Source organism: Oreochromis niloticus, linkage group LG6 (genome assembly GCF_001858045.2).
Source record: "Oreochromis niloticus isolate F11D_XX linkage group LG6, O_niloticus_UMD_NMBU, whole genome shotgun sequence".
NCBI classification, from domain to species: Eukaryota; Metazoa; Chordata; class Actinopteri; order Cichliformes; family Cichlidae; genus Oreochromis; species Oreochromis niloticus.
Window position 1 is genome coordinate 19,907,052 of NC_031971.2, and position 9,498 is coordinate 19,916,549.

Sequence of the window (9,498 nt, forward strand, 5' to 3'; positions counted from 1 at the left end):
AAGTATGTAAATTCCACTGAAGCCCCAGTGGACAATTGTTTATCTAACAGAGCACACACTGATGTGATAATAATGTGGAAAATGTAACCAAAGAACAACTCCTCTAGGGACATGCTTATTCTTCTTTTTTTTAAAGTGCTGATAGTAACTAAGAAGAATAATGGCAGCAGGCAGAACTGAAATACAGTTGTGTGTTACTACACATAAAAATAAATCTGTGAAGTTGGCTTAATTTCACTTTAGAAAAGAAATCAAATTGAAAATAATAAATAGTGATGTGTACAGATATGTTATCTTTTACATGACTGGTTCCAGATCAGAATAAGATAAGAAAAGTAATTAATGCTTTCCTGTGCTGCAGAAGTTTATTAATGAATTTTAAAACTTCTAATTTATCACATTATTTTTAAATTATTCATTTAATTATTTTAATTTATTTAATTTATTCTCTGTCTTCAGGAGAAAAGGTTATCACTGAAAACTATGAACAGCTTATGATTAATTGTCTTCAAGTAAAAGTCTGGAGGGTTTTTTTCAGTTATCTATTTCATTTTTATTGCGGTGTACAGTTGCAGTACTGGGGGCATTGTGAATACTTCACTGTGATTCTGATTCACTGTGCTGGACCTCTTACCTGAATTTGTGGTATTGAGGCTTTCTGGAGCTAATACAATTATTTGACAAATAATGTTGGTTTTTGTGGAATTAATTGTACTAACAGCACATCCAACAAGTTCATACCTTTTTTGGGGGGGGGAGATGAAATTCTAGTATTTTAAAATGGTTATAATTCAATGCAAGCTAATGCAAGTTGAAGAAAGTTGTACCTCTATAACACCTTATGCTTGGTAGGTTTCCTGTAAAAATCATTTGTAGTTGTGTACAAAAAAAAGTGTCATTGTCCAAATAGTTGAACCTCACTTTACATGTATATACTGGGAAATGTATTGATTTTTTCTCTAAAGCCTGTTGCCACATGAAATTACTTATTAATGTTTAAAAATGTCACAAACAAGAAACTTTTTTAATAAGTGTGTATGAATAATTTAAAAGTGTCAAAGTAAAGTATTAACATCACTATTTTAATTATTCTTATCATCCTACTGTTAATGTATTGTCCCTGTTATTTATAAATAGTAGATTTTAAATAATATATTTTAAAATATATAACGACTGACTATTTGGGGCAGATTTTTACCACCATCGAATTCAGACAATAACATTAATTACTTGATTTGAAAACTGATTATTTATGGACACTGACCGCAGCCAAAAAGTAAGATTAAGAAAATCAGTGGTGTGGTGCCTTTTACAGAAAGCCAAACAGAAAATTAAGAAACATAGTCATGTGTTATATGAATAAGTATTTGCATAAAATCTAAAAGAAACACACAGCTGAATTAAAATGCTTGATTGATATATGACATGGTTAAAAAAAAGTGGTGTATTATCAAAACAGTTGATTAAACTTAGCATATTCAGCCAATTTCTTATACATAATATTCTGAAAATGTTGGCTGAGCACCTGTTCAACTTGCTGGTTTTATTAAATTAGAGGAACTAATATCTGGGCTCCATCAAGGTTTTCTTTGCTAACATGCTAAAGGATTAAAAATTCTTCACACTACACTCCTAACTCCTCTGTATCACACGGTTCCCAAGGTGGTTAGTTAGAAAATAAATCACAGAAGCTCGTTTATCTGCTAATGCTAGCTCTGCTAATCAGAACTGATCTCGGAGCAGTCAAAGTGGAGCCAATGGCAGCTTGTTTACCATGCCTGACTCTCATCAGTATCCCAATCAGTATCAAGCACCAGCGGTTTATCCACAATGCACATGTGCAAAACAATCAGTAAAAGCTGCTGGATTGGTCACTTGAGCTTGTCAACCAACTGACAAGCTCAAGCCATTGCTAATAGAATGTGGACTAGAAATGCTGGCTCCCTATGGAGTTCAGCGCAATCATAGCTGAGTTAATCCTGCTTCCAGAGACAATAGCCAACTGTGAAGGGCAGTAATTTGAAGGCGCTTTATGAAGCTGAGATGATAGAGATCACGTTCACTATGGTACAGTTTGATCTCTACTTTTGGATTTCATTAGCCTTTTTGTTTTGCTTGCTTTGATGGAACGGCACTGCAGTAAATATTGACTTGTGTCGTAAGTGTTTTATATTTGAATTGTATGAGGATATTTCTGTAATATAATCCAGAGTCAGCACATATTTTCATGGTCTGTAGCTCAATGAATGGGATTTTAATAAAACATGAAGAGCTGTTTATTGTTCTCATTTCTTATTTAATTTATTTTCTATGTAATTTATAAACAACACTATGAAAGTAAGCTGGGCCTGCCTCAGCTGCTTCTGGTTTGCTCTGATAAAATCTCCTTCTGAAAGCAACTTTATCTGCACTTACATCTACAGTGTTGCCAGGCACAGAGAATTGACCTTGTTGACCCAAGAAGTCTTGTCTTCCCAGGCAAAGTGAGCTATTCTCTCCTTCTATCATCTTCATTATTAGCAGGGCCCATGGTATAAATTGTGCTTTGCATAGCTGATCAAGGTCAGGCAGAATGTGAATGATGTTAATCTGCCCAGGGGTGAGCTGCAGCAAAACAGAGGAAAAGGGAGCTGGCGATTACTTGGATGAGGTTTCTGGCACAAAGACTCTAAAATGAATTGTCAAATAAATTGGGCCTGTGGTTAATCTTATACTTTTTTAATCTAAAAAGTTGTAAAGGAAGGAAATCAGTGTAAGAAATAAAATCCACGATGTGGTTATCAATGAGCTAAGGAAGGGAATCTATATTAAAAACATGAGTAGCATATAAGGACCCTTAAAGTACTTAATTCAACCCGTACTGGCACCAGCCTCAGTTTGACTTCTCTTTTGATAGAAATGTTCCTCTGTTAGCAGTACAAAGGAGCTGAGAGCAAGGGGAAGAACAAATGGTCTTTCCCCCCGAGATAACTCTTGAAAACTAACATTCAAAACTGTCTTTATGTTTGGTAATCATAAAATCTAAAAGTCTCCTTTTAGATTTCACTAGAAATGAGTTAGGTGCTCTTATGTCTTTAGTGCTCCAATTCTCCTAGGACATTGGAGCAGTGACTAGTAGAAAAGGATACACTTAGTTCTTAGGGCTACAATATAATCAAAAACAGAAATTATCAAAAGCTGCAAATGACTTTATTTTGTATACATTTTCTCTTTTGTAGGAGCAACCGTGTATAAAGAAATGTGGTACATACATGTTGTTTGTATAAAACAATTACATTTTTTTTTTTAAAGAAAAAAAATAATTTCATTCCTAGTGACACGCATGGCTCTGGAGTCAGCAGGTTCACAATTACTTTCTTCCACAAGATTCTCTCTTTCAGGAAATACACTCAGAAGGGAGCCAACTTCACTAATAGAGTTAGATCAACTGAACGTCTTCCACCGTCTTAAGCAGCAGCAGGAAGATGAGATGATGGCGAGCAGGTGTGCTCATTACCTCCAGGCCTGCAAAGTCAAAGGGCAGGAACCCAGGAGAAGACCCTGCCACTGAAACACAGAAGTGCTGTTAACTTTCACGGTTCATTCATTCATTCTTCTTTAAAGCGGGACTGTTTTGATCACGCGGACTGGGAAATGTTTCACGTGGCTGCTAAAGACATCGATGAATACACAGACTCAGTCTGTGGATTTATCAGAAAATGCGTGGAAGATGTCGTCCCATCCGGAACAGTTAAATCCTTCCCAAATCAAAAACCCTGGATTAACGGAGATGTTCGCACGGCGCTAGCGGCACGGAGCACCGCTTTTGCCTCCGCGAACACATCGGACTACAAACACGCACATTACCAACTCCGGAAGACGATCAAAGCAGCCAAACGTGAGTACAGGGACAGGGTGGAGCAACAGTTTGACAACCCTCGGAGTATGTGGCAGGGACTAAACACGATCACAGACTTTAGAGGGAAAACCAGCACACCGCAGACCACGGCCTCTCTGTGTGAGGATCTAAACGTATTCTACGCTAGATTCGACACAGCGAACACCAGGAGACCGGACAGTGTGCGCACCGCGGATGACGTCAGTGCGCACACTGTGTCTGAGGAGGATGTGCGGAGGTACTTCAGGAGAGTGAACCCACGCAAAGCTACTGGTCCGGACGGGATTCCCGGCCGCGTCCTCAAGTCATGCGCGGCTCAGCTGGCTGGAGTGTTTACACATATCTTCAACCTTTCCCTCTCTCTGTCTGTAGTCCCAGCCTGCTTCAAAATGGCCACCATCGTCCCTGTACCCAAATCCTCCACCATCTCATCATTGAACGACTGGCGACCTGTAGCCCTGACCCCCATCGTGAGCAAATGCTTCGAGAAGCTGGTCAGGGACTTCATCTGCTCCGCACTACCCGACTCACTGGACCCTCTACAGTTCGCATACCGCCACAACAGGTCCACTGATGATGCCATAGCCCTGACACTCCATGCTGCCCTGTCACACCTGGAGAAGAGAGACACGTATGTGAGAATGCTGTTTGTAGATTACAGCTCAGCATTCAACACCATCGTTCCCTCGAAGCTGGACAGGAAACTGCAGGATCTAGGACTGAGCAGCTCCCTCTGCAGCTGGATCCTTAACTTCCTGTCTGACAGACGCCAAGTGGTCAGACTGGGCAGCACCACCTCATCCCCCATCACACTGAACACTGGTGCTCCACAGGGGTGTGTACTGAGCCCTCTCCTGTACTCACTCTACACCTACGACTGCACGGCCACTAACAACTCCAACATCATTGTGAAGTTTGCGGACGACACTACAGTGGTGGGTCTTATCACCAACGGTGATGAGACAGCCTACAGGGAGGAGGTCAGCGCCCTGACCCACTGGTGTCAAGACAACCATCTCACCCTCAACGTCGCAAAGACAAAGGAGCTGATAGTGGACTTCCGGAGGTGCAGAGGAGTACACACCCCCATCACCATCAACGGCGCCGCTGTGGAGAGAGTGAGCAGCTTCCGCTTCCTTGGTGTACATCTGGCTGAGGATCTTACGTGGTCAGTACACATAAACAAGACAGTGAAGAAGGCGCAGCAGCGCCTCTTCTTTCTCAGGAGACTGAAAAGATTCGGCATGAGCCCCCGCATCCTCAGGACCTTCTATCGCTGTGCCATTGAGAGCATCCTCACTGGATGCATCACCACCTGGTATGGCAACACCACCGCTTACAACCGCAAAGCTCTCCAGAGAGTAGTGCGGTGTGCTGAACGGATAATTGGAGGTGAGCTTCCCTCCCTCCAAGACATCTACAGGAAGCGGTGCCTGAGGAAAGCGGGGAGGATCATCAAGGACTCCAGTCACCCCAGCCATAAACTCTTCAGACTACTTCCATCAGGAAGGAGGTTCTGCAGCATCCGGTCCCGTACCAGCAGACTGAGAGACAGCTTTTTCCACCAGGCCATCAGACTGCTGAACACGTCATAGACACCTCACCCTCACTACTGGAACTTCAACATTATGCACTCCATACTGTACATTAATGCCACTGTTTTGCACATACCTACCTCTGTATATTTTATATTTTATATATCTTATTTTATTGTTTACTCTATTTCATTTGTAAAACATGTATATACACACACACACACACACACACACACACACACACACACACACACACACACGTAGAAAAACATATTTAGTACACACATTCAGTAATGTATATACCTTTATATATGGTACATATATTTATTACTTTTTAGATTAACCATTTTTATATTTTGCTTGTTGCACGTTATTGTATTTTGCACAACTCTGTTGCTTGTGAAGCTTGCACACAAGAATTTCACTCGCATGTACTGTACCAGTGTACCTGCACATGTGATGTGACAATAAAGGTGATTTGATTTGATTTGATTTGATTCTTCTTTACAATTTTAGAATGACCCCTATTGATCTGAATTTATTTCAAAATGTAAAATCTAAAAAAAATATCAAAATATAACCTTTACAGTGAGTTTTGTGAAACTGGTCTTCTAATAAGAAGAAAAGTGTCTGCTATTTCACAGAAGTTTAAAACACTGTAAAGCTGTTTTCAAGTATGAAATGCATGAAAAAGGTCAAGATGGATTACCATGGCAATTTAAGATTTTAATCCCAGAGACTAGTTTATTTCATAAGGAAAGCAGGTGCAATTATAGCACTGTCCATTCACAAAATGAATTTATCTTCCAGACTTGCGAAGCCACCATCCAGTAAAGTCCTAAAATTGAACCGCTTGAATTCTGAAAAGATTCTGAGGAGCTGTATGAGTGCAGCTTGTCAGAATATAAATTACTTTAATCATTAAAGATTAGAAACGATGCTTAAGATGCCTGAGAGGTTGTTTTTTTTACTTTCACATTCCTCAAAACCCTCCCTGACATAACAGTGGGTTCTGACTGTCATTGTTTCTTACATAGTGTAGATATCACAGGTACTTCTGGGATGAGATGTACTTCACATTACAGATACTATTGTGTGTTCTTGGGTCACGTCTTCCATGATATTACTTCATCGTCCTTTACATTATCATCTCTGAAAAGGGCATCATGTTCTTAGGCTTTGCTTGTTTTGAAATTGGTATAATTATCCAAAATTTGTAAACCTGAATGGTGATTCTGTTTGAAAATACCTCAAGATTTTTTAATTTAAGTGACTTGGCTTTGTTAATAAGAAAGAAAGACAGACATTGAGCTGCCCATGCACGTCTTTTCAAAGTATTCAACCGTGTCATCCTCCCTCTATATTATTCTGTAGAGGAATACATGATGTTCCCGGTCTCCTGCACACACATTTCTTTCCATTTCTCTCTTTTTTCTTTCTTTTGAAGAGAACTGTGCGACTTAGTGGTGTGGTCAGTTGCACTGAAAAGGAAATAACTAGAATGTTACCACATTTGGGAACAACATATCTTCTGTACAAAGTAATCACTCTGCTTCACTGGCTTATCAGTTATTGCCTTTCCTTGCAGTACACTCATTGTAATAATTTCTTACTGATCTTCAAAAAAAAATTACTGTAATAGTCAGATTCAAGTCATGGAACCAAATGAGGCAACAATATAAATAATGTTGTCAAAATCCAGAATACTTAAGAACGTAGCATTTTTCTAACTGCTATGCCAAGAAAAAAACCTATTTGAACTAGAAGCACACATGCATGGTGTGACTATAGTTATTCCTCATCACACAGTTCAAAATGGGAACAGTTAGCGTGAAATAAGAAATAATGGAAACTCCTGGGTCCATTATGTACATCAGTCTCTTGAGTACCCATGTCCAAGCAACACTACATCTATTTCAAGTTCATGATTATTTTAGAAATACTACATCTATAACAGAAATTTAACTGTGTGTCTAAGCATTGAGTATGTGGGTTGAGTGATATAGTACTGCTCATTATGCAGTTCTCATATGTTCCAGCCCCTGTCCATATTGTGCTACTGTGAGAAATAGGTGCAATGATTTATTAAAAAATTTTCAAACCTACATGGCAAAAAAGGCAAAAGTAGAGTTTGTCAACCCAATATCACAGCAAGGCATGTAATAAAATTGCTGGTCCACTGTGTGGATGTCTTGCTTTGCCACACCTAAGTGTAAAATGGACAAATTGCAGTAAGGTGGAGCAACCTGCAGTACTAGCAAAGGTGATATTTTATTTCAAGCCAAGATTAAAACACATGTAAACACATATCAGCCACCTAGCTTAATCTTACCTGAAGGACCCTGGAATATATTTCATACCCTCCTTGGTCAGTAGCAACTTGTCGGCTTTAAATATATTATTTCTACACGGTGGACCAGCGTGTCTATTACATGCTTTGCCATGATACTGGCTTGAGTTTGTTCAGTTCTAATGAGCTTGAAAGTCAATATTTGTTATGACGACCTTGTAGCCTGAAACTTTTATCAAGCTTTCTTGTAATTTCTTTAAGTAGTTTTTTGGAATTGTTTTCTAAGCCTGAAGAACATTCAAAAGGATGGTTTTTTTTTTTATTATTTTATTTTATTTGACCAAAGCAGCAGCAAGATGCATAGAAACAAACATCAGATTCATTTAACAGCATTAAAAGTTAACCATACATCATTGCTCAGTGTAACTCATTCACTGCCTTTTGTTCTGTTCTCTGTCAAAATAATCCCACACTGCCTCAATAATGCTGAGGTCAGTGCTCTGAGGAGGCTAATCCATGAACGATAGTGTGTCACTGTGCTTTTTTCTAGTTAGGAATGCTTTTACTGCATTTGCAGTGTGTTTGGGATCATTGTCATGCTGGAAAATGAAGCTGCAGCCAAGGAGACACTTTCCAAGTAGATTAAAATCTGATGGTACTTTTCTGTGACTATAAATCATTTAATTTTGACAATCATCACTTAACAACTGGCTGAAATGTAGACTAAAGAAATGGAAACACATTCTGTGTTTCTTGTGATAGGCTGCTAGCAACAAAGGCTAAAGATACAACTTAAAATTTCTTGGTTAAGTTCTTTCTTATACTTAAAGGTCAGTAGTAGTAGTCAGTGTCAAATGGAATAACAAGCAAAAACATTCTTCTGAAAATGTTCGGCTACAAGGTCTGGATTAAAAATGAGTGAAAAAGCAGCCAGCGTACAAAGAAAAGAACGTCTGGCTCCTTGGAAGTAAAATATCAACTGACGAGAGGTAACTCAAGACTATTGCACAGTACATTATACCTAGACATTTATGACTTCATGACAGACATCTTCCACACTTTGCAACAAACCTGTTTCTTAAGGCAGTTGAATTGGGCTTGAGGTGAAGACTTACTGCAGCTAATTCAGTGAGAGGTAACAGGAGGGGTCCCTTCCCTGATACTCAAATAGTTTGTGCATTATTCTGAAACACTTTTTCTGAGTACCTACAATAACACACTGTTGAGCAGTCACATATTCAGTGAAGCTATTCTTTGCTGTTGGTTTTGCCAGTGTGCCAGCTATCTGACAGGATATTCTGTTTCAGCTCTTTCATCTTAGACATTTCATACTGACAGAATAAAAAACACAAACTGTCTGCCTGTTATCATACAGAAAGGCTCCAAATATGGACTACACTTCCTCCCTGGATGTTGTTTTGAAAGTGTGAATGTCATGAATTTTTACTAACTAGTTGGATTAGTTGGATTAATGTTGTCATTATAAAATGGGGAGTGTTTTGTTCCACTGAGGAGAAGAAGATCTTTAGGCAGTGACTTGAATACATGTAAATCACACCACAGGATAATATTCGCAAGCTGTGCATATTTCACAAAAAGGACAAACCTCAGCACTAAATGGGATTAATTAGTAATGTTCTTGATTGTGGGATCAGGAATCAGAATTTGGGTAAAATAGGTGATACTTCTGCTGCTGAAAGTCACAGAAATGAAAATTGCTTTAGCTTCATTGCCATAACTGCCTATACATAGAGGCTGCTTCACAAAATGTATGTGTAGTACTGCATTTCAACACA